Genomic DNA, 26,869 nt, shown 5'->3' with positions numbered 1-26,869 from the left:
ATTTAAATATTTTTATATTTTTTTTTATAAAATAAATATTATTGATTATGACAGATTTTAATTTAAATATGTACATATTATAATTTGTCAACGTATATAACTTAAAACCAGTTTTCTATATTTTATTAGCAAAAAAATGTATATAATTTATTTATTAAAATCAAAATTAGGTTAAATTCTTAATAAAATATTTGCTGCTCTTATAATGTATTTTTCTAATTTATTGTATAATTTGTATTTTATTTGAATTCGTTATAAAGCATGAAAAATACTGCATAAATATTTTACTTCAAATATATTTATTTATAAGTGAACCTTTCGTTGTAACATGACAGACGTTAGCCCAATGCGTTACAACTAAGTATGTAGTGAGACACCAGACCTAAATCAAAGTCTTTAAATCAGAAACATTAATTCATATTTAAACACTTTTCTTATATTTTGCAATTATTAGATATCGCAAAAAGCTCGATTTATTTCATTTATTCATTCGTGAAAATAAAAAATCTAGGAAAACCTTATCTATGATAATCGATCAAAATAATAAATATATATTAATAAATATTATAAGAGTCGAATTTTTTTTTTGTACAAGAGTAATGAAAACTATTTTTTCTCTTTCTCTTGCAAAAAAAAAACGGCGTTTTAGTGTTTTGGCTAAAAGGAATATTGGACGATGGATCATTAATGTATTCTCTTCGTGGCGCTATTAACGCTGAAACATGATTAATATTTATTATTTATAAGTGTCGATTCGATATTTTTGTGTACATAGTTACTTTATCATCCATAATAATAAATATCACCGTCATATAAAAATGCTAAATAAAATAAAATTGAGGCTGTTCATACATATATATTTTGTACGGCGGCCTTAAACCGCGAAAGCTGTAAAATTCGAAGGAAAGACATTAGGTATATTACGAGTTTTCCGGCCTTGACAAATTGGCCGTAAAATGCATAAAGAGGCAATTTACATGCATTTATAATATCGTGAATGCACACAGGTAAATGTGTATATCAGTTATATGGTTATTATATAACATGAACTTTCTCAAAATAGACCAAAAATTCCGATGCGAATAAATTCGGTCGAGGTTAGTGAATTAAAAACTGAAACTGTACGTGAGGTCAAAGCGTTCGAAACACATTAAAACATTATATATTAAAACATGTTTTTTAAGTGTTAAATGTTCGATGAAGGCTTTTCGCAACTAACTAAATTGTAATGTTTTTTTTTATAATTATGTTAAGGCCTTAACATTTATTTAAGATAACATCTATACTAGGTTCTAATGGATGTATTGTGTTATATTAAATTAAACATAAGCATGTCTGAATGAATGCAAATATTTTTTCTTAGAATTTCGTAACCGATTGGATTATTTTTTTGTAATTTTTTATATGTATGGATGCGTATGTTGAACACAATATGTATATTGTTCGAAAAGGAGAATACGAAAGCTTTCGCTAAAAGATATAGCACAATGAAAAGCTTTTGCTTTGCAAGCAATAGCGATGACAAACAATAAGAGGTTCATTGAATTTTTTTATCAAAGCGTTAACGATGTGTAATTTAAGACTCACAAAGAAAAATAATTAAAAAGTCGAAAGTTTTATATGATATAAATACCTCGTATGATCTAACCAAGATGATAGACAAACATAAATACTTTAGTATTTACCTTGATAGAAATATGATTTTAATAAATGTTATAAAAATATCGTTAAGCATTCTTTTATGTAAAGTTTTTAAAAACAATTTTTTACTCATTCTTGTATTTTGTATTAAAATTACATAAAATTGTCGCGCCTTTGAGTGTTAATCGCATTACAAAAACATTGCAGTACTATAATGGGTAAGAGATTGCAATACATAAACATTATTATTTCGTAGACATATATTTTTTTTCGATTTAATATTTATTATAATAGTGAGATACGTAAGAATTTGTTTATAATCGTTATATTATTGCGAAACCAAAATTAATAATTATAGCTTATACAATAATTATAGTCAACTTAGGGGCTTTCAGAAGTTTGACATATTATATAAATATCGCAGTTTTGTACAAAATACTCTAACATATTTATTAAGTGCTTTTTATATTTAATTGTAGAACAATTTTTTACATATGTATTAAATTAAAAAAAAAAAATTTTTATCAACTAAAAGTAAAAAAAAAATGATTCCTTCATTATTTATATACAATTGTTAATAAATCATAATAATGTTACAATAAAAAATAAATATATGTTTATAATTAAATAAATGGATTCTGCATATTATAAGCATGTATTAACTATATTACAATAATTTAAGTATATAGTTTTAATTTTTAAAGATTTAACTGTATTAAAGATATGCTTTCATTTTATTATATAATACATATTATGTTCATTAATTCCCAAAGCAACATTTTACAAAGCTCTCAAAGCTTTCGAGGTATTTTCTAATGGCATTAAAATGTATCTTACAGACTTTAAATCTTCGTCTAAAAGACATCCGGTTTAAGCATTATTACTATTTCAATAAATCTCCTAATTTCTTCCAATATGACAATAAATTGAAATTATATGATAATTTTAATGTAATATAATTTAAAATATTGTAAGTATGTGATTTAATCTGCCATAAAAATTATTCAAATCTGACCCACGTCTACCCGAGCTTTTATCTGACAATCGGGTCAAGTTTTTTTCGACAATCTTGACACGCCTTAAGTCACGCCACCATGAAAAAGATACGTGTCAAGATTGTCACCAGAAAAAGTGGCATTTTGAGACACGCGGGTCAGGGTCTTTGTTGCAATTTCAAGCTCCAACATTGATTTTAATATGAAACATTTTATAGAAAATTCATTGACCTACAGTGAAGTTGTAGAACAATTTATATATATTCCCATAAAATATGAATAATGTTATTGCAATAATTTATAATAACCCATCACAACATCAATCCTTTCGATAAATAATCATTGACATTTTAGCAATAACGGAAGTAACAAATGATATCTGTAATTCACCAGAGCGATTAATTTGACAAACGCGCATAGGGATTTGCGAAATCGCATTTGTAACTTCGTTCTATCACTGTCACGTTTGTATCACTGTCGTTAAGTCAAAAACCCTTTCATTATCCGTTTCGCCACCCAATTTAAAAGTACATACACATAAAGCCATAATACAACGATTTTATTTTCAGAGTGTATTTAAAAAATGCTATTACCGACCTCCCAAAGGATGGTTGTGGCAATAATGTCGGTTTGCATATTCATTCAAATTTAAAAAGTCTCAGAGTGGAGTGGTAAATCATGATAATACACCATTGAAGCCTTCATGAAATCTCTAGGTGGTTGTTTGAATAACTTGGGGAAAAGTGTTGTCGAACTTTTGCGGCGAAATGCTTTAAAGTGCTCAATTTTTTACGACTTTCGAAAGGTAAGGCCTCTGTGAAAACATTTGTTGCGTCTCAATATAACCAGGGTTATATTTTTTATTATTACTGTAAATAAATCTGATGCATTATTTAAAACACCAGAGTAGCAGAAATATAGTATTAAGTATACAATAAATTACTAATGTCTTTTTAATTAATAGTTAAACTAAAAACTAAATTAATCTCATCCCACAGGCTTATTTTGTAGGCAACCAATTTCTGAGAGGATCGGTTGAAAATCGGTGTAGGCAGTTCAAAATCCCAGATTAACTTAATTTTATAAAATAAGTTCGAACAGCTTTCACATTCATCCCACACAATGTGAAATGTTTTGTGTAAGCTTTTTAGTAAATTTTCTATTAGCGTAAATAGAAATAGTGAGAGATACATTTGGGGCTTCAAAATTTGTTTCAAGGATCCTTTCATGTTTAGATTCATACTAACAGACTCTATTTATATACAAATTTATATTCCATATGTGTATAATAAAATACACATCGTCAAAGTACTATTTTAAGATTCGATTATTTTTCAATTAATTCTTCCTGCTTCAGAGTAATTTTCCATTTAAAACTGCATTTCGAAAGCTGCGACATAAAAATGTGATTTTCTTCTACTAGATTAAGAAATAACTGATTAATAGCTTGTTGACCGTAAAGTATACAAATTTAGCTTAACTTATTATTGCGTGTTTTCTCGTTGTTAATTTACTTCACAGATGGACCGCAAATCAACTCAGATTTTCTGTTTATAAGTGACTTAAGTTAAACAACGTACGGATTAATGAAAAAATAATAAAAATATTTTAATCCACGGGTAAGAGAACGAATAACTTACAGTGTATATTTGAAGCCTTGATATCAATTAACCCAGATATGCCTAAGAAATTTTGTTCTCTTAAAATTTCATTTATAAATAAAAAACAGTAGCACGAGTTTAGGGACCTACCCATGGGACAGTGGGCATATCTGGGTTAAACTAATATCAACACAAAATTATTTAAAATAAATCACTAGAGAAGATCGAACTTCTGTGCCACACTGCACTTTAATGACGAATACCAGCGTTGACGAATCAGCGACTGTCCTTAAAAGAGAAAAAGAAAGTACACGCTACATCGCTTCTCCCTCTCATATACATGTACACGCACACAAGAACAAACCGGCATCCTTATCCCGAGCGTACTCTAAAAAATCCATATTTTTTTATAATAAAAAATAACAACCCTTGTATTTTTATTATTTTGTTGCTAAATTATTTGTACATTTAGAACGTTATAAAAATTTATTAAAATTTTAAAATGATAATTTAACTAATGTTTTATTTTAAATAATAAAAAAATATTGAAAAATATCAATAAGCCTTATATTTTAATTAAGAATCATAAACTAGTTATTATAGTTTAAACAAATTATTCAGTAATTATATTATATGTATTATATTCGCTTCCTACTTACTATTGAATAAATTGTAAAAGCAAATATTGTTTGAATTAGAGAAATTTAATTTTACAAAGACCATATTTTTAATAGCACAAACTATTTAATATTATATTTTATTTTAATTAAGATAAAAACCGTAAACTTTAAACAATAAAACCTTGTATATAAATTGAAATATCACTAGAAAAATTGTTAAAATTATAGAAAGAAAAAACTGTTTCATTTTCGCCAATCTCATTCAGGTATATCATCTGTATTTTTACAGAAAAAACTGATGACTTTATTTATTGCTTTCAATGTCAATAATGTTCAATTGATATATTGGAACGTATTATTTATAGCATAGTTATGATACTAGATACTACTAGTAGTGATATAAGGATCTAAATACCAAAAATTAGAGTAAGTCAAATAAAAATAAAGGTAAATAACTGTAATCTATAAAAGCGTAATATCTTGATAAGATTAATTTTTCAAAATGCATTTATTGCTGTATTATGGAATTAACTTACAAGGATGGCACATTTTTAACGTGGAGTAAAAATTGTGCATTTGAAAGTGTGTCGTGTTTTTGATATAATTAAATTTTATTGTATATGATACATATAATGTTAATGTAGTCGAGCGGTGAAGGCGTGATGAAATTATGCAATAAACATTGCCATAAATGTATGATATCGCTGTTTAAATTGTCAGATATTAAATGATGGCAATAAGCCAACCCTAATGTCTACATAAAACATTGCCGATGGTAAAGTTACATAAGAACAGCATTGGCAGTGACTACCGCCGACAAGATTCTATAATATATGAAATCGAGCTTCGACTATTACATTACTCAAAAGTGTAAACAATTCAAATAAAACTGTCAATACTTATCGACTATAGTTAAATCGATGCCTTAAGCATTTAAATCGGATACTTAGAAACTTTAAAGCCTTAAAAATCTGACCTTTGTTGACTATTAAAGTTTAGTTATTTGTACATAGTTTTAAAGTTTAATTTATAATAATTACCCGAGTTTTATCGCCTCCATTAGGTGACTTAACTTTATACGTTCGTTAATGGGCCACGAAATTCACAAGCTTATAATAGTCATTTTTCATATACATATAATAATAAATATATATAGTATTTAATAAACATGAATTTGCTTTTATTTTAAATAAAATTATTTAAGGTCACATTACTAATTTATAATATATTTTTTTTAAACTAAGTACATTCAATTTATTTAAAAGCTTTCGTTATTTAAAACGAATAAAATTCTAGATTATTCGCCCATTAGTACGTTAATGGTTTATTATAGTGATGCAATAAAATATTTGATGGTTATGTATACATATATCACTACGTTACTAAACTTGGGAGCATTTTATCATAAACAATTTACGTCTCTCGTGCTGTGTTATAATATACAGGCATGGCCATAATAATAGGGTACCCAAATAAATGTGTTATATCTTAAAAAATAGTCACACGTAAACAAAGGAAACATATTTAATTATAATTATAAAAATTGAATTTGTTCCATTTCTTACCGAGGCACCGATAATGCATTCTGTTGTTTCGACCAATGAAAATGAAGTATTTAAATATAAAACAAAATGGCCGACAGTAACGTGAAAACAGTTTTAAATATTTATTATTTATTATTAAAATTTTGCTACGCGACAATAATTTTCATTGTGCGTTGTTCGATTTAACTGAATATAAATGATCGGATTGCAAATTAACTAGGTATGTTATAACTATGAAAATGAAATATATACATAATGTGTGTAAGGATTATAAGAATTCATTGATTAAACTAGATGAACAATCTTCGTAATGAAATCTTCAAATTTTGAATTCCCTTCGACAGGCTCCGAGACCAAAAAGTGAGTTTTTCCTTTTATAATTCATAATCAATAATGCACATATACGTTAGATTTGATTGAACCAGGTACGTTTTAACGTTTTACGTAAGTCTATTTTTTATGGTTTTTTTTTTGGTAAAAAAATAATTCGCGATATATTTTGTTAATATATTAAATCACACAAATTAATAATTGTATCATGTTTTAAAATTGGCAGCAAGCTAGTTAGCTAGTCTCTTTGTTTCCCAGACATGACTGTGCGACTCTTGCCTGTTTCTTATATTTGAAATGTCACTTAAAAAATGAGGTCTAAGAACGCAGAATAAATTAAGACTAATGTAATGAAGCGCCTAATGGAGGTCGCAAAATTACTGGAAAATGCTTTCAACGCTGCGAGAATTGTATTAAAAAAGGCCTTTTTAAAAAATATGTTGCTGGTTTTTGCTTGTTATTATCTATACAAGGGTAGTAAAAATCAAAACGATGTTATATGTAGTTAATAACACCGCAGTTTATGATGTAAACAAGCAAAAAAAAAGCCGTAAGTTCAAGTTGACCACATTATTCACTATACTTTTCTTCATTTATATAGTTTTTTAAGCGTGTTATAAAATATCATAAACAATTTCCTATAAAAAACATATTCATACACACGTACATCGTCTAGAAAATAATATAAATAATAAAATATATTATGATTTCTTGTTCTGTTTTTTATTTCTTGAGAAATGAGAATTATCATTTACACTTCTCGATGTTCTTGAAATTTTATTGCATAAATAAATGTGATTATAATAATTCAGTATATTAATGTTTATATCTTCATATTGTTATTAAAGAAAGAACTATATGATCTTTTAAAATAACATAATAATCGAACAATTAGTCTTTTTTAAAGACAATTTACTACAGAGAAAAATACCTTATACAAAAAAAAATTCATAGAAAATATTACTAATTAAGGAATATTCTTAAACTCATAATTTTTAACCATATAAATTAAAAATATATTGCTTAGTATTATTATTTATGAAACTTAAATAAACTAAAATAGGTCTATTAAAGTATCATTAGCTTAAGGCGTCTTGATATGAGATATAGACTAGTACCTAATGTATGAATAGACACTTTATAAAGAAGTGTAAGAACTTATAGTATTTATTTTTGAATCAGAACTTGAACTCTACGCTTTGTCCTCTCTTAACTACAAAATAGAAGTTCAGTAACTCCATTTTAGTGGCAATATGTACTCAAACACCTGCAGGCTGCACGAAAGCGCTATTAAAAAATAAAAGAGCTTTTTTAATACAATCTCGTGACATTCTAATAAACATTAAGGACCATTTCAACTCTCTAGTCTAGCAAAAACAATTTTCTTGCTAAAGTAAATTGAATTTTCTTATAAAATAATATGTTTATGTTCACATAACATCATTGTGGTATGAATGAAAAAATGTGTAAACGGCCATATTTGACGTAATGTTTTAAGCGAGTCGCATTTTGTATTTACGAGTTATGCGAATAATTTTTAATGTATTTTTATTTCTTTTTTATACCATCGCTTACGGTAAAAATCAATTTAAAGCGTGTTTTAAAGACCGTGAAATAATTTAGTATTTAATTAACAAAAATGACAACATAACACAAAGTGCTTTTGTTGGCCTTTTGTCTGAAATTTTAATTACCATTATCCGCGTCCATATTTGCCGTCGGTACAGCCTTTAGAGCTGACTTTGGGATTTGCAGATTTGACCTTTAGAACCTTTTTGTTATTACGACATTTGCACAGGATCCGAAAGGGGGCTCATTTTAAATTCAAACGTGTCGACGTGCTTAATTATTTACACGGGCGAATTAACATGGAAATGTCATCCGTTGGTCGGTTGTAGACTGTTCGCGTATAAGCGAAAAGCTTTGTGAATTATTTCAAGATTAGACTATGACTCTAATTGAGTTACGTTGTGAATTGTGCTCGCAGCATGTGTTTAATTTATTGTATTGAAAAATCGATCAACCAGTGAATATAATTTAAGTTTTTCCAACTGGAAGTTGAATTTAAACCTAAACGAAATTCGTTTAAAATTAACGAAGTGAAGCATCAAATAATTTAAACATATATATATATTTTTTTTACTATCCAGGATGAATTTATTTGTATTATATTAAACACATTTCTTTAATATTTTAGTGAAATTTGATTTAGAAACACTAAATGCCGCCGGTATTTTGTGCTACTACAGCAGCTTCAGTGCTATAGGCAAAGCGCATTATCTTGATTCGGAAAAAGTGAAGCAATTTAAAGTATAAACAGATAACTCGTGCCGTTTTTTTGAGAAAACACTGCTAAATTTGCATAAGGGTCACCGCAAACAGCCCTGTAAATTGTTGTTTGGACAATTTAATTGCAGTCGCTATCGTCGCGTTTGACCACTACTTTTATCCTATCTGAACACGTATCGAAACATAAACCGTAGTTTATCTCTGCGGACAAACAATTTGTGTTGTTTCAAACACGATGGTTAAAAAAAACAAGTTGACACGAATCAATACACACACAATACGTGACATTAAATACAAAAATATATTCGTTTTAATAAAAAAATGTATATATATGTACATATAATTTTCAATTAATTAACCATCGCATATATTATCATTTTCATGTTAATATGTTGCCTAAAGTACACAACCTTGGTCAAATTATTTTAAAATAATCAGTTTGTTTGTTACACTAAACATTCTGTAAGTTAAAAAGATCGAATGATGTCGGAGGAGTCAAGATTTATGCTTCTTGGCAACCTAAATCAATATTTTTTGCATTGGCATCATCTTTAGATTTCAAGTACATTTGTGCACTAATTATTTACCGTAGGTTTAAATCTCATATTTTAATATTAGTTTAACGAATTACTTGTATTATATCCCGTTTTGCTGTTATGAAACTTCTGTCTTTCACCAAAACGGTGACAAAATTTGATTTTGATAATTATTTTATGAAATACGATTTTGATAATTAAAATTATTTAGTGAGAAGTTTTGTAATCCCTAATGTTCTATATAAATATTTAAAAATAATTTTACTACTACTGAAAAAAGGAATGCTGGACCGAATATTAATGCTTTTACTAACATATCTTCTTGTTTGATTATTTTAGCAATATTTCATTGTTTTGTTACGAAGCGAAGTCTGAAAGCATTGTTAAATAAGTAAGTGAGCTTTTAACATTCATATCGTAATTTAATCAGGTTAGCTGATTTTTTGGTTGCTAGAATACAGTTTATAAATTATCTCTGTTAAAGTCAGATTTTTTTCATTGCTTCTCGTTTTTTACTTTAGCCTCAATATAAATTAACTAGCCTTATATTTTCACAGGGTTTATATATTGATTATACGCATACCTTAAATAATGGCTATAAAATACGTTTTATAGAGTTGATTTTACTTATTAAAATTGTGTTTTTCATATTTCAACAAATGATACTATTTTTCAGATACTTTTTAATACATAAAAAAACATTTTGATCACAAATTTAAGTTAAGCCATTATTTTAAAAGGTCGTTGTAGCGAAATGCCTTATTTATATAATGAAATAAATTATAAGTTCAATTTTATATTTAAATTTAGTAATATCGCAACAAAAATATAGAAAGCCATTAAAAAAATATTAATTTTTGTGTTGCACAAGTGAGTCTAGAATATAACCAGCTATCTCTGCTTCAGGATTATTATCCAATAAGTGGGGCGAAAGGCCGATGGCGAAAGGGCTAAAGGAAAGGGCAACTTGTGTCACTCAATATCCCGCCCCAGTCCTCCTCATTATTACTTAAACGAGAAATTTTACTTAACGTTACTGGTGATTAAGATTTAAAAATAGATAAAAACACGATATTGAGCAGTTGAGCAGAATATGATGCTATAACTTATGGCAACTTATTCGAGTCTTGCTTAGTTAGTTAAGCCTTAAAAAATGTCGATTGAATCAAATATAATCCCGCTAATAAATATAATAGCTCCTTAAATTAACAAATCTGATCATAATGGCATGGTAATTTCCGATCAAGCAACATGATGGCCTTTAAACAAAATAATTTTAATCAACATTGTGTATACATACATATTTTTAAATCAGCTCAATGTAGGTAATATCGATGAGACGAGGCTCCTTGAGATTTGTAAGGCGATGGAAAAGTGGGTAAAAAGTTTTTTGTTGAACAAAAATGTTTTAGGCATTTTATATTTATAATAAAGTAAATATCCTTTGCATATAACAAATATATTACGTCTTAGGAACGCTGTAATCGTTTTTTCCAGTTACCTTTGGGTAAAGCTCGAACCTTTAGGGACTTACTTATTTTTTTTAAATGCGAATACTATTTTTTTAAGTGCCATTTATTATTTTATTAGTATTATAAGTAGCAAATATTAAATATAAATAGCAAATTATAATTATATATTTATAATTGCATATTTAATTTTATAAGTATCACCGTAAAAATTGCAAAAAAAGAATAACATTTTATTAAGTAATAGTTGTTTTATTTTAAAACTTTCTATTTATAATTGCTTAACTACATGAATATTTTGCTATAGTTAAAAAAATATATGTTAGAATTACTACGTTTACAACTAATTATTAAATTAGATAGAAATAGAGATAGAACTAAAGTGGCAAGGAAAAATTTTGTCGTTGAAAAGTGGGCGATTAGCCAATTAAGTTTGAGAATATATGGACTAAAACATGTACGTATATTTTAAGGTATACACATTTCTCTTAAAAATACATTATTATTTGTTGAATAATAGCAATAAACATTAGTAAAACTCTAAAAATGATGTTTGTCATGGTTCGTTTAGTTCGTGCGTTCTCGAGTGTTGACATCTTAGCCGCAACGATCAATAATAATGGATGCAATCGCGAATCCTTAGAACAGTGTTGCACAAACCATGATCCCCGAACCCTAGAGGGATTAGAAAATACTTTTGTGGGGTCGCAAAATTTCAAGTAAATTTATTTGATAAAATATATCGACACAACAAGAATTAAGTACCGAGTATAACTTATTAAAGCATAATTTTAATCAATAACTACTGCTTTTTTAATTAAAGCGCATTTTTTTATAAATAAAAAAGAGTGCCGCTGCTGGGACGCGAACCAGCAACCTCATCTAGTCTGAGACGTTACGAGCAGCACTACTCCGTAAATTTATATATTATATATAAAAGTATATAGCCTGTATATATTTTTCGTATCTAGTATTTGCAATCATGCTTAAGATTTCTTAATAGTTCTACATCTTAAATTGATTTAAATTTACACAAAGTGGGAGCGCAAATAGATGACAAAACTTTATTATGGCCGCAATACAGCCAATACGAGCCACCCGTATGTCACTTTGATGGGTCTGAATAGCATTCGTCATATAAGTGATTACTTTATTGCTACAGCCTAGACTGGCAAAAACGCTGTACAATGGCCAAAAGTGACAGAATTTGTGCGCTTACGACCTATTTTATATAAGTTTTGCTGCGCAGTCAAATTCAATAAATCTTGAGGTATTCATTCATTTATAAATACGATATACAAATAAAAAAAAATAGGTATTGCCCAAATACGTATTTATTACACAGAATACCAATTTTTGAGTAAAATAAGCAAGATTTTACCGTTGTATATTTTTTCTTAAATTCAATTATCAGTATCATTTTCTTTAGTATCGAAGTTTGAAAATTGATTGAAATAAAATAAAAAAATAGATTGAAAATTTTTTTTTACAAGATATCAAAGTATCATATGTTTGGCAGTTTTATTAAATTGTACGAATGAGTCGACTCTTAATTCATAAAATAGCCATAAATGACAGAGAAACAAATTCTCAGTAAGATTTAGAGATTTACTGACTCATATATTAGTGATTATAAAATATCGTTTTTAAAATTCTTTAAATAAAAATCATACCAAATGAGTTTGACTTTTACCATTAAACAATTATCACAACCAGTGTAAAAATAAAACACTACAACTAATTCGTTTTCCCAGAAAATTTATACGCAATGGTTCAAATTTCCACCCTCAATTTACGAGGAAAAGATTAGCAAGTAACATTATATTTATTTAAATTTAAAGTGACCAGCAACATTTCCAATTTTCTTCTACTCCAACCAAAAATGATAAATTGAGAGCATTATACGTATTGTTATATATATGCTTACTATGTCCTTTTCATACATATGAATATATCCGTATGTTTTTATTGTTAGCCACAGCTTCCCTATTCAGTATGTAACTGCTTTGTTTTTGTCGTTCGCCACTCCTCTTGATTATCCATCCGCGTTTCTCCTCCACATTGTTTCAGCCGTCGTGGCTATGCAAAACACGTACAAGCCAGCCATATTGGCCTACGACAGCAGCTCCCAACCTTTGCTAAGCATTTGACCCTTTTTTACATACTATTATTTTATGAACAACGTTGCTCTAAAATTTTATATTATATCGTCGAATGAATTCAAAGTTATTCTACTGGTTGCGTTCACATAAAGTCGGCCATGCTATACATGAAATTATTCCCTTATATCTGCGTGAATCTGTGTACAAACACAAATTAATTTTATTCTGTTTATACAAGCAATTATGTATGTATGCAATCGATTCGGAGATAAAAACATACATACTAATGTTTGTCAGATAAACATTGAGTTTTAGAATATATTCCAAGCACGTTGGTAAAGTATTGGGCAAATAAAAAAGTCATTACGATAACATGTTTGATTTTACAACATACCAATATACAGTAATCAAACAACACTATAAAACATAAAATTTGCAATTTGAATTACAGTGAATTTACATGTCTTATTACATCTTGGAGAAAGAGTTTTTAATTTCAATGCATGACAACATACAAAATTGGGAATATTACAGCTTTTACAGCCTCTGCTTTCGCCAAAAACAATTTAACACTGAGAGTCCAACGTCAGTGAATTTAAAGTGAATTTTTTAATTACATCTACTAACCTAATTTTGTCTTAGGTCAATTAAATTTTATAAAATAATTGGTTCATCAGTTGCTACGGTAGCACAAAATGAATTATAGAGGTCGTACTTTTTCTATCCGATGGTATATTTTTAGATGAGTTAGGTCCGTGTCGAAGAATTCTTTGTAGTGAATTAATAGTCTAAACGTGAAGGTGTATTGAAGTCAAGTGTTTATAGTCCGGTTTTGTGACGCGTTAAACGCACTGCCAGGCGCGTAAGTCGTATCCCCACCCCGTGCGTTAGAAGACGACTGCTAGGTTCGCGGGCATCGCTAGCGGAACTTCAAACGCGCGTGTCTCTTGACTGGTCCTATGCTTGAATATATATGTATATATTTCATACTAATTATTAATTAATTTATCTTTAATATTTATTAAAATATTATGTGAATAGCAATTAATCTAAAACATCAGCCGACAATTCAGCGAAATTCGGCAACAACACAGTAAGTTTTCGTACTTAATATGCTTAAGAGTTCATTTATTTCGGCATTGCTCCTTTATATTTTCTTTCCCTCTTTTGAGCAGGTCGCTAAAACACTGTTTCTTTGCAAATGTAAATGATATATCCCATCAATTAATGTTACTCTTTATTAAGGTATTATACAAATCAATTGCTACGCGACAATAATAAGTTATCAACTACAGCCTATTTTTGTAATTAGTGGTAATATTGCTAAAAAAAATATTAATTTGAATATTTTTACTGATAATCTTGACACTTACTGACATATCAATGATAAAATTTTTTATTTATGCTAATTAAAATATGCTTTAATAAATTGTACTTTTGACACGGCTCATGAGCTAAAATTTAATTTCTACTACTTTATAAAAAAATATTTACAGATTTTAAGTTCTCGTAAAATTTTACTATTGTATACTAATTTAAAATATTAGTTATTTAATCATAATGGCAGAACTATATTATTTACAAGCATGTGATATGTATCAATTTTACGCTGTTGCTTTATAAAATATCTGTTTTAGTATTATTTAATTAAGGAAAATTAAATTTTAGTAAACCACTTACGGCTTTCAGGATATATGGCATATACAGCTCGTAGTAGTTCCTTGGCGGGTAATGAATTTGTAAGGAGTGTGGGACTTGGCGGAAGATTATTGTGGGCGCATCGCTGGAGCTTCTGCTTGATGGAATGAAGGTTTTCAAGGCATGAAAGTGTACGAGCTGGTATGTCAGTTAAATATTTGAACCAGGGAGCGTATTCTTGGGCGTATTTTCACACAAAGGCAAGGTGAATTGACGCGAAGAGTCAGAGAGCACAATGTGCATATGATGCAAACGTGTCAAAAGCATATTTTTATTTATTCGAAATTATATATTTCAACGTGTCATTGAAACATGAATAGATACAAAATATTTTTTTACGAAATCCTTTTGATCACTTTCGAAGCCGACCGAATAAAATAACTAATTCGTATTCGTTTCGAGCACACGGTATTGGAGAATAATTTTGAATAGTCGAAGAAAGTTTTTTCATTGTAGGCTTTTCAATAATTAATTGGGTTTTGGAAACCAAAATATAGCAAGTCTTGCGAATTCGTTATCTCATACTTGAAAAACTCTAGCGAAGCAAAATAATATTAACTAAACATGAATCATACAAATCTTGAGAGAACACAAAACAAGCTTAGATCGAATCATATACATTTTTTTATCTGTATAAATAATTTAATATATGTACTCAAAGATAAATTAATGATTAATTTTAACATATGATATCAAATTTTTGGTTGCATACTTTTTATCAATAATGTTACGAAAACATGCTTTATTGTGCATTTTTGTTTCTATGAAACAATTATCATTAGTATAGTAATTTAACTAAGGTAACTTCTAAATAAACTAATCAATGTATAAGGAGAGTGGTAAGTTAGACCGATGCTATTGACCGACGGTCATCCGTTTACTCTAAACTTAATCTGATGCTGTAGCATTTGAGACGCTGACTTAGAACTTTGACAGCGCAAATTCTCTCAGAACAAACAACAGGTCTCGCAAAACTTTCGTCTGGCACAATGCAAGATGCTCACTCGCATACAGATATACCACAAAGTTAATTCGCTAACTTTTCAAAGTTTACTATTGCAACAGATCGGTTTGTTGCCCGTTGTCCACTCGAACACGTCGGTAAAACTTTATGTTTTCACAATTTGATAACCAAGACTTTAGAATTCTGATTGCATCATCTAAACGTAATATTAAGACTTTTGTATCAATATTATGAGAATCGATTAAAGCACATCTAAACCAAATTTTGCTCAATAGGAGAGCGCAAAAAAACAATTATCACTTCTCAGAAGTCAAAAATCCACGTCAAAAGCAATAAAATCGTGTCGGCGCCGTCGCAGTGGGAACGCTCGGTAACGAGAAGTGATAATTGTTTTTGCGCTCTTCTATAGAACAAAATTCGATTCAAATAAACTTTAATCAGCCTTTTTATATTAATCCATGGTAATATCGGTATGGATAGCTATCATGTTTTTAAAACATATAGTGTAATATCGAAATGCAGACAAACTATAGAGCAATATGTGAGATGCATTGTCTGTCTATACTTTAATTCTTCAGCTTATTTTCTTCTGATTTTACTAAAATGATATATTTAAAAAAATATTTTTGGAATAGATTCGAGTCTTTTTCTACTAAATTTTCTTTTAAAAATAACCACATGAAACTTAATGTATTATTTATTTATTTTGCTGCATTAAATTCAGTTGTAAAATTACTGATAATACAATCCATAAAAATATTAAATTTATATGATTCAGTTGATGTTGTTGTTGATTTTTCGTTATTTCTTTGCTTCTTCCTTAGGTATTTGATCTGAAAATTCAGATCGAATACCTAATTTACACTTGTTGAATATAAATTTTCATGTTTAATATTTTTTAAACGTTCAAAAAGCAATAAAGTTAACAAGAATTTGCAAACAAATTTTAGCACAAACTGAGCTGCGTCAAAAAATATGTTACAATCTGTCTCTTTTAATAATAATATTTATTGTGGAAGTACTACATAGAAAGTGGGTGCTTAAGAAGGAAATATTCTGCTTCTTTTATCTCTTGTATGTATAAAAATCTGTAATTTTTATCACTAAAAATGGCAATGTGCTTATTTTTTGCAAATTTTAAAAGAGTGCTAAATAATACAATTCAATCGAAAACACGATAATTTTAATCTTAAATAATATAAATGTATATATTTTTAACAATAATATTTCATATGCAGCAACCCAATCAAAATAGTTTGGATTACAAAAAGGCTTACAATCGTACAAATACATTTTCCTTGACTGACTAATCCTCGTGGAGCGACATGAAAGAGAAAAGCTGTTCTCAGTGCATCGGATGAGCTGATATTATCCAGCATTTTCCGGGGAATTTACAATTTAAATGCATTAAACCGTTCGCTCTTTCGCCTTTTATATGCAATGTTACATACCTATAATGTGAAACGGTTCTCAGACTAATAGCCGTTTCGTAACGTCGTTATTTGATAGCAACCCTCCCGAGATTGGATATCAAACGCCGTTATGAACTTTTTTTGGTGGCGATACGGCGCTTTTAAGAACAATTGCTGGAAGATTCCAATATAAAATCACATATGGTTTTATCTGAATCTCTAATGTTAAACTATTATTTTGGGGCTTAAAATGGGATTTATTATTTTTTTGTTGCGCTAATATCTGTTTTATTATTACATAAACTTATATTAATGCCAAGTAATATTTTATTACTACATATAATAAACGGCAAAGTGATAAAAAAATCGGTGAAAAATCAGAATAATAATAATTTAACACAGTAATTAGATTAAACTGCTTTTCAAACCAATGAAAGGTTGCTCAAATTATAATTTTACTGACACCAGGAATAAAACAAGATGATATTGCCTCTTACAGACCGATGGGTATTTTACCAGATATGTCAAAAATATTAGAAAAACTAATAAAAATAATCATATTGGAATTAGAGAATCTTATTTTCTTACTAAATCAGCAATTTGGCTTTATCAATAAATATTCTCTCAAAAGTCAAAACATGACTATCTAGACAGAAAATCAGAGTTAATAAAACTAAATTAATCTATCTTATATCTACACTGAAAAAATATATCTGTCTTCTAGTATCTTTCAATGGGAAATGGATACCATAAGGAAACTCCGCCAAATATTTTTGAATTTATCTTGTCTGAATAATGACCTAAAAAACTCATATTTGGAACAAAAGGAAACATCTGGGACTTTAACTTCGCAGGCTGTACTGGCTCACAGGACAAAATCCAAACTTATCATTGATAAAGAAAATGATAATGTATCATTCTATAATAAAACCAGCGTGGTATTATTGAGCATAGATTATGGGTGTGACTTTCATAAGTCGACCTTCGAGTGTCCAAAATAAATTATGTAGGTTGATGGCAAAGTTGCAATCACTAATATAATAAGTGATTGCAGCTTTGTTAGTGTATAAACAAATTAAAAATATAAGTGAACAATATGAACTTAAGCAGATTGAAAACTCACCCCAACATACTGGTAAATAATCTGTAATAGGACAATGCTTTAACTAAACGTAGACCTAAGCGTGTAAATATATCAAAACTACCAAATATATTTGATTAACATAAACAGTATTTTGATTACTTATAAAATTACCATCAATACATTTGATAAGATAACTTGAATAAACATACTATAATTTTATCTTCATTATTTAAACATCCAGTGTTATTTTTATTTTATTTTTTCCTAAGTGCTGAGTTGTTGGGAAAAATAAGAAAAAATTAAGCATATGTTATAAAAATGGCTTATTGTCAAAATAGATTTTATATATAATTAAAAATATATATCAAAATTAATTCAATTAAATTATACGTTGATAGAAATGCATTGAAATGAACTTCCTCTCAGAGATATTATTTATCTCTATAGCGTTAACGGTTCACTAGATTTATTTTATGAGTTATTATAGAAACGAATTGAAAGGAAATATATAAATAAAATATAACAATCATAGCCTAATATTGTAGTTCAAATTTGACAATAACATACATAACTCACTTATGTCAAATTTTTACATAGTTTCATTTTATTGGGATACTCGAAAAGTATATTGAATTTGCTCGAAATATATTATATTTGATTATACTACACAATAAAGTTGATGCGACATAGATCCATGCGTATATACATTATGAATTTGATGGGTCTTCGCCCTATTTATAAGATTTAGTAGTACGGGGCTTATACCACTCTATCTAGAGTAATAAGTTATTAATATTTCAACTTCACGTCAATTAAAATGAGAAAGTTTAAACCGATATTATTGACGTTTCTTAGTATTAAGGATTATAATAAGTTTTAATAGTATAATATAAATCGATATACACTTAGGAAAGCCACGGTTTTTGAGGAACAATTTGGTTTAAAAAATGCGTAAATGTTTTAATATATGCATATAGAAGTCCGGTTATAATATTGTAGAAAAGCGCAATATTAAAATGACCACAACAGTACAATAGTCAAAAATATAATTAATAAGGGATGTGAATAAGCTAATTAGTAATTTATTTAATTTGATAAAATATTACCGTTGAACTCAATATTTAAAAGTTTAACAAATATAGATTGTCAGTCATTTTTTAGCATTTTATAATTAAAAAAATTATTTGAGTAAAAGTTAAGCACCTAAATCAAAAAATATTATGACGTTACGCTGTGACAGACAAGAAAAGCCATTCTTATGAAAAGATACCATACAATGAAAAAAATCGACGGAAACGTGAATTGCTTGAAACATTTTCACAGGTACGAAAATAATAATAGAATTTAATTTACAAAGAGTATATTTATGTAGGCGTTATTTTGAAATACGTGTTCTTAAATATAGTTATATTTAACTTCTGAGAAAGAACGATTTTAAATGGAAAATGTTGTTCAGAATAAAATATGTGTGTAGTGACATAAATATTTTGAATTTTGATGTAGAAATCATGATAACTGTAATTATATATATTATTGCTTAATTTTAAATAATACACACTTTGCATCAATCATGATCTAAAAACACACTACTAATGCATACCATAAATGACACTTGTGTGAGTCAGGAAATTAAGCTCAACTCTCCGGAAAGCGAAAATACTAACTCAGAATGCCGCGGCCGCTATTATTGTATGTAAATGTATGGTGAGTGCAAAAAGGCTTTTGGGGTACGATGGTCAGTGGATTTCCATGTATATTTCGGTATATTTTATCGACGACCAAGGCTGTGGTGCTTCGCTGGGTATAGTTTTAACAACCACGATGGAATAGCCCATCGATCGGTGGCTAGTACTGAACATGGACGTGGTGGTAGTATTACATAAAAACAGGACACTGGAAAAATGTGGAGCGTAAATTCGTCAACGTGGCACTGATAATTTTGAGATTAAATATTCATAATACAAGAAGCTTGATTATTTACGTTAATAATAAAAAAATGCCTTGACATTTTAGGTCAAATTTATACATAACAAATTATATTTTGTGTATTTTGTTAGTATATTATTACTATGTTGTTTATATTATAGTTTTGTATTATTTTAAGAATAAAAATATAGTAAATAATTCATTATAAAACATGATTTTATTTTGTATGTAATATATGTTGATAATACATTTTATTAACTTATGCGTATCAATACATTATTATGTAAGCAAATTATTGTGGATTATTTTTCCTCTATGTAAGCCTTTTTGCTCTATGATATTTATCTCGAATCAAATATATCATATTATATTCAATTCACCTAAACAAACGGAACAATAACAAAATATCCATACGCTTGTATTTTTGTAGTATATACACATATATACATAGAACAGCGTGAATTAAAAGTTACAGTCAACCCTACGTTTGATATATATATATATATATACAACACTTGGAGGAAACTTATATTCTAACGTAAAAGCAATTTAGGAAATATTTAGATATGCGTGTTACATATTAAGTTAGTCACGAGTGAAATATTATATATTTTATATTGCTAGTATATGTGTGAAATCCGCAATAAGTCTGGATAAAAAATAAAAATAACACACTTTTATTATATTACTATATTATATAGAACAAAAATTTAACCAACGAACACAAGAATAATCGGTTCCAATAACGGATTTTCGAAACGCAATCGCGTACGATCTTAAAAAGCTCACTGATTTAGTACAATAAATAAATACCAGAACGACATACAAGAGTTTAAATCCCACATAGCATAATTTCTATTTTGTCTGGAAGATCGGGATTAGTAATTTTATTTAATTGTAATTTTGATGCATTATCATAGATTATGATTTTAAATAATAATTAATTAAAATAGTAAAATAAAATCGTATTAGATGGTGCATAGTGACATCTATAATATTTATCATAAGATGTAATCATAGCTTAATATATTTAAATAAATGTCACTGATTTACGGACTTTTAGTCTAGTGTTTCACTACTTACTAAGAAAATGTTAATTGTGCTTACCCCGTTAAAACACATTGGGTTACCGTTTTATGTTATACATTTGTGATATGTTTGTAACTTGACAAAAATTGTTTCACATATTTTTAATACAGATGTCCGACATAATTATTTACCACATTTTAGAGCTATTATTGACTAATTACGAATGGGCAAGAAACACTCCAATTCTCGAATTCTTACTCTTATATAGTTGTATATGTGTAGTTATGAAATGTAAATATGGTGTTTTCATACTAAAAGTAATTTAATCTGCTGAAAAATCAATTGCGATATTCAGTCGACTCAAGTTACACAGCGGGAAAATATCGTATGTAAAGTTTGAAGCTTTCAAGCTCAGGTGATGCACTTCATAATTCAATAGAAGCTTGTTGGGTGTATTCAAAGCGCTGAATCAGTAAATTTATATGGACTGTAAATATTGTTATACGGAATTTACTAGTCCATATTACATTTACAGTTGGGGTCGCTTTATAAGCTTAATTGTTTTCAACGTGTTTTATTATTTTTATAAATTTGATTTATTAAAATAAAATATAAACATAAGGGGTAATTAAAAAGCATTTATAATCATATATAGCAGTTTTTTAACTATTAGCATTTTATGGCATATTTTGCAATAAGTTGAAAATTTTTTTTATTTATTTTATACTTTATTGTATCTAGAAATGTATCAAGATATTACTTTTTAAATTATACTACAAATCTTTTATCAAATATGTAGCTAATTTTATTTATTTTGGGCTGTACTGTTTGCTTTCAAAAAAAAATTACCATTTTAATTATATTTGTGAATAGATTAAATTGCAAGTTTAATATGGCTACCATTTATCTACTTTATCTAAGGGCAAACTTAGCAAAACTTAGCTCATTAGGCCCGCTTGTTCCTTTCTAGTTATTTCAACTCAACTCACCCAAGATTAGCATCCTATGCAAACAGTACATCAAATCCGCTCGAATCACGCGATAAATCCTCCATCTCTTCTTGACATACAAACAGTATCGGCGGTATCTGTTTTCATGTACATAACTCACCTGTGATTTGTGTAATCCTACCTGGAGCCGCTTAAGTGCTCCCAGTCGGGTCCCTGCCGTTACTTAGCAAATAATCGAAGAGGGCCTCGAGGGGGTAACGCACCGTATTTCGGCCACTTTTGACTGTTGAACGCACGGGGGTTTATCGATCGACACCCAACTACCACCACCCAAAGCCCACCTGTCTACGGCCTACACACACACACCCTCCTCGCTTTTATCTCATGGTTTGTCTGAGACCCCAACCCCCGACGTCTACCTGTTGCCTTAGTGAGTTTGTTTGATAAGGAGCCTGCGAGTTTATTGCCGCAAATTTTTGACCCCTTGTTAGCGAATTAACGCAAATTGAAAACGGTCGTTTCGAACCCTAAACGAAACCCAAAACTTAAGGTTTTGTCCAATTTTTATTGACACTATTAAGTACGCAAAAGTGGTGATAAATAATGATTAAATAACTTGAGACAGAATATATTACACATCTATTTAGTTGTGTAAGTTGTATTCTATAATTTGCCCTTAAAACATTTTTTTTATTTAAATACAATTTACTCTTGATTTTAATATAAATTTATTTTGAGAATTTTTAATGAATTACTGATCGTTATAACATAAAAGGTTATAAAAATAAAAAAAATTGCATTTTTAAGATCTTGTAAACAGTTAGTACGACATAATAAAAAAATCAAAGTAATCGTATAAATCGTGTTTTTAGAATTTAATTAAATTAATTTAATAATCAATCAATTCATGTAAGCTAATCTTATATTTTAATTATATTTATTTATTATTATTTTATCTGAGTATATTTTATTATAAATAAATTTAAAACTAGTGCTTTGGCCTTCGACACTGCGCAATAATTAATTATTTAACGATAAACAGCGCCAACGCTATACATATACATATACTATATACTAAAAGAGCCAAACAATTTAATTAAGCCACGTATTTCCGCGTTGTTTCGTTTTTGGAAACCGTTACAGGCAAATTCAAACCCGCATTTCACCTTTGTCCCACCTGTGTCTTTTATACGCTCATGTTTGTCAAACAACCAAACTCGGACAGCTTTATTGCATACTTTTGCTTAATATCTCAGTCGTTTATCGAAAACTTCTTACAGCACGAAGGGTCTTTACAACTCTTTATTTGCTTAGTGCTATCTTAAAGGCGCATAAAGGATAATGTTTTGCTTTATAGGTATTTTTTCTCTCTTCTCGACTGTTACTCTTTGCTCGACATCGTCAAAAAGTGATTTAACTTCGAGATAAAATATTATATATTAGTCAATAAATACAGTTACTTTAGCAACTTGGGCTTTAATAAGGCAAATAGCGTGAATTATTTACATCAAAACAAAGCTAGTTTTCAAGGCAAAGTTTGTTTAAGTAAACTTAACAAAACACATAGAGACCATATATTAAAATTGAATATATATTAAAATAAAATGCGGTGTTGTTTATTTTATTAACTCATAATTAAACGATTAGTAAATAATTTATTTTAATATGTGCACTATATTATTGCTTACCAGGTCGCCAGGTAAGTCCAGAGCAATATTTGTTACAACGCAGTACTGGCAGCACAACCAATCTCCATTATACAGGTAAACATAATAAATCAATTCGTATGTAAATGTAGGTCAAGGGTGCAAAGCGCGTATCATTTTACAAGTTGCATATCTAAAAACATAATATAACTCAATTTATATATACAGCTACTCATAAGTTATAAGATGTTAGCAATTTAGGTATATATTTTTTAATTAAATAGTCTCATTTTATAATTTTATATTGTAATTCAACACATATTCTTACAATATAAGACATTTTCTTAAAAAATTTTGCTCTAAAAATATTAAAATTCAGTAATACAGAAATTTTTGGTATTAAAATGGCTACATTTTTCAATATAATGATCATATTTTTATTGTTATTATTTATGTATAAATTATTATTTGTTTTACCTTCATGTAATTGTTTGTTGTAGTAATATCTATTTATTTATATACTTTAATAAATGTTGTAATAGTTCTATATATTTTTTTATTAATGAAATAAATTGTATAAATAATATTCATAAAAATCTATATTATATCAAAAAAAGGTATACAAATATAATTTTTTTTCAAATACCTTACATGAAAAATACAATACTTTATAAAGAAAGACACACATTGTAATTTTACATTTAAATTGAGTAATGTTGTATTGATTTAAAACAAATCTGATTTATCATATTTTTGCTTATAAATTATTCAGCTGGGTCTACATAATAATAAATATTTTTGATTGTATAATAAAATATTTACATAAAAAAACATTTTTGTAACTGAAAAAATTATAAATATTTTTTTATAAACATTATAAATATTTTTTTTCCCCTTATATTTATATACAATAAACTTGTTCAGTTTCCGAGAGCAGTAAAATTAAAGTAAAAAAATACGTTTTAGCATAGCTTAGGCAGTAAAAAAATAATTTCGACGGCGCTTATTTAGCCGTTAACCTCATTTCTTAAGCTTAACAGTTCTAAATTAAACTTGGTCCTACCAACTTATTCAGTATTAAGTATTTTAATACTGCATAATATACAGTTAATTATACTTTCATATTTTTATTATTATTTTACAATGAAAAACAAGCTCCTTGGATCATTTAGCGTTTATATAAGTTATGCTTAGTTAGGCTACTGTATGTCTAACCTAGCCTAACCTCAAATATGTTTATAAATAAAAATGTATAAATTGATATACACGTGTATTTAAAAAAATGGGTTTATATAAAAATTCAAGTTAGACTTGATAATGCTACGGTGCGATGTAGTCTAACCTAGCCAAATTAAAAATATATTAAAAATTTAAGTACACAAAAGGCAGTCACGAATAGGTACAGCTAGTGCAAGGCACCATGACTTATGCAACGGTCCTAAATAAAATATAAAATATGAAAAAAAAAAATTTGTCACAAATAACAAACTACACTTTAGACATTATAAATTCTGTAAGACAAACATTTTTATTTTTAATAAAATTTAATATTTTAAATAGTCTGATATCATATTTAATATTGTACAATTTATTTAAAATATTATTTTCCTTACATCAAAATGGTATTGGTATTGGAGTCTAGAAAAGTATGATGTATTAATACTTTAAAATGTTAAAGAAAATTGGATATCTTAAATTTAAACTTATTTTATTATATACGCTTATAAACTTATTTTATTTTTAGTAAATAAAATGCACAGCATTTATTTATAATTATGAAAAAAAAAATGACATTCTATTTAAAAAAAATTGTTCAACAAAATTTAGGCTAGGTTAAGTTAGGCTACAGTAGTACAGAACCCTATTATTTTTATGAATGAAGATGTAGAAAAGTAAATGAATTTTAGTACATTTGTACTGTAACTATATGCTTATTAATAAATATAAAAAAAACGTGTAAAATATAGGTATACCCTTACTAAATTTCATAAATCTAGGTACACAAATGTGGTGATAGAAAAGTCAAGTTGGGCTACAGTATGATGTAGCCTAACACAGTCTTACTTAAAATTATGTAAAAAGCTTTGTTTGAAAAAATGTGTTCATGTAAAATTTTAGCTACGATATGATGTAACCTGGCCTAACTATATGTTTATTAATAAATATAAAAAAACGTGTAAAATATAGGTATACCCTTACTAAATTTCATAAATCTAGGTACACAAATGTGGTCATAAAAAGGTGCAATGAGCGCAAGAGTCGTTTGTTATGCATGGATTAAAAAATATATAGAATATTAAAAATTAAGTTTTTTGCATTATTAAAAATCTAGTTTAGACAATATAAATTGTGTAAGACTAACTTTTTTCAAAACCTAATTTTAATATATTTTTTATTTCGAGCTATTTTATAATATCATTAATATTAATTGTGCATATCTACTTATTTTGTGTAATGCTTTTTATAAAATTCAATAGATGGTATTGGGATTTCATAAATGTTTTCACGTGTTGGAAAAAATTGTGTTTCTCCGAATTTATAATATATTATATATGCTCTTAACATCTTACCGCCCGGGATATATTTTTCGAACTCGTGGTGACCGTACGATTTCGCGAAATAATGGCAAACAATAATCTTTTTTAGTGAATTCCCTATAATTTGTAAGCCCAATTAAGATATTTTATTGAAATTTAATACGTAGCTTCCTTATGATTTTTCGCATATATACATTGACACATACCTTTTTAAAATTCATCAATTATGGTATATGATACACTCCGAACTTGGAAATTCCACACAGATAAAAAAATGCATTTTATAATCAAAGAAATCCAGTATATTTTGTTTTTTATAAACTATTGATCGAAACGTATCGCGAAAATTGCTCTTCTCTCAGTGATCTTTTGTGATTGTGATTTTTTAGGGCGATTGAAAAATATTTTCATATATTATTATATTATATATAAAAGGTGTTTATTATATAAACTTTGAATGATATTTCGAAAAACAATGGAATGAAAAAAAAAATCT

At 27.9% G+C, this 26,869-nt stretch overlaps 1 protein-coding gene across 1 annotated transcript in view; it reads left to right on the top strand.

The window, feature by feature from the left end:
• LOC148227515 (mitochondrial ribosome-associated GTPase 2) overlaps positions 1-26,869 on the top strand; it is a 289,075-nt gene that overhangs the window by 71,336 nt on the left and 190,870 nt on the right. The window lies entirely within an intron of this gene.

The sequence above is a fragment of the Plectrocnemia conspersa genome, unplaced genomic scaffold (genome assembly GCF_051122295.1).
Source record: "Plectrocnemia conspersa isolate PC_06_02 unplaced genomic scaffold, ASM5112229v1 ptg000013l, whole genome shotgun sequence".
Lineage (NCBI taxonomy): Eukaryota > Metazoa > Arthropoda > Insecta > Trichoptera > Polycentropodidae > Plectrocnemia > Plectrocnemia conspersa.
This window is presented reverse-complemented; position numbering and strand designations above follow the sequence as displayed.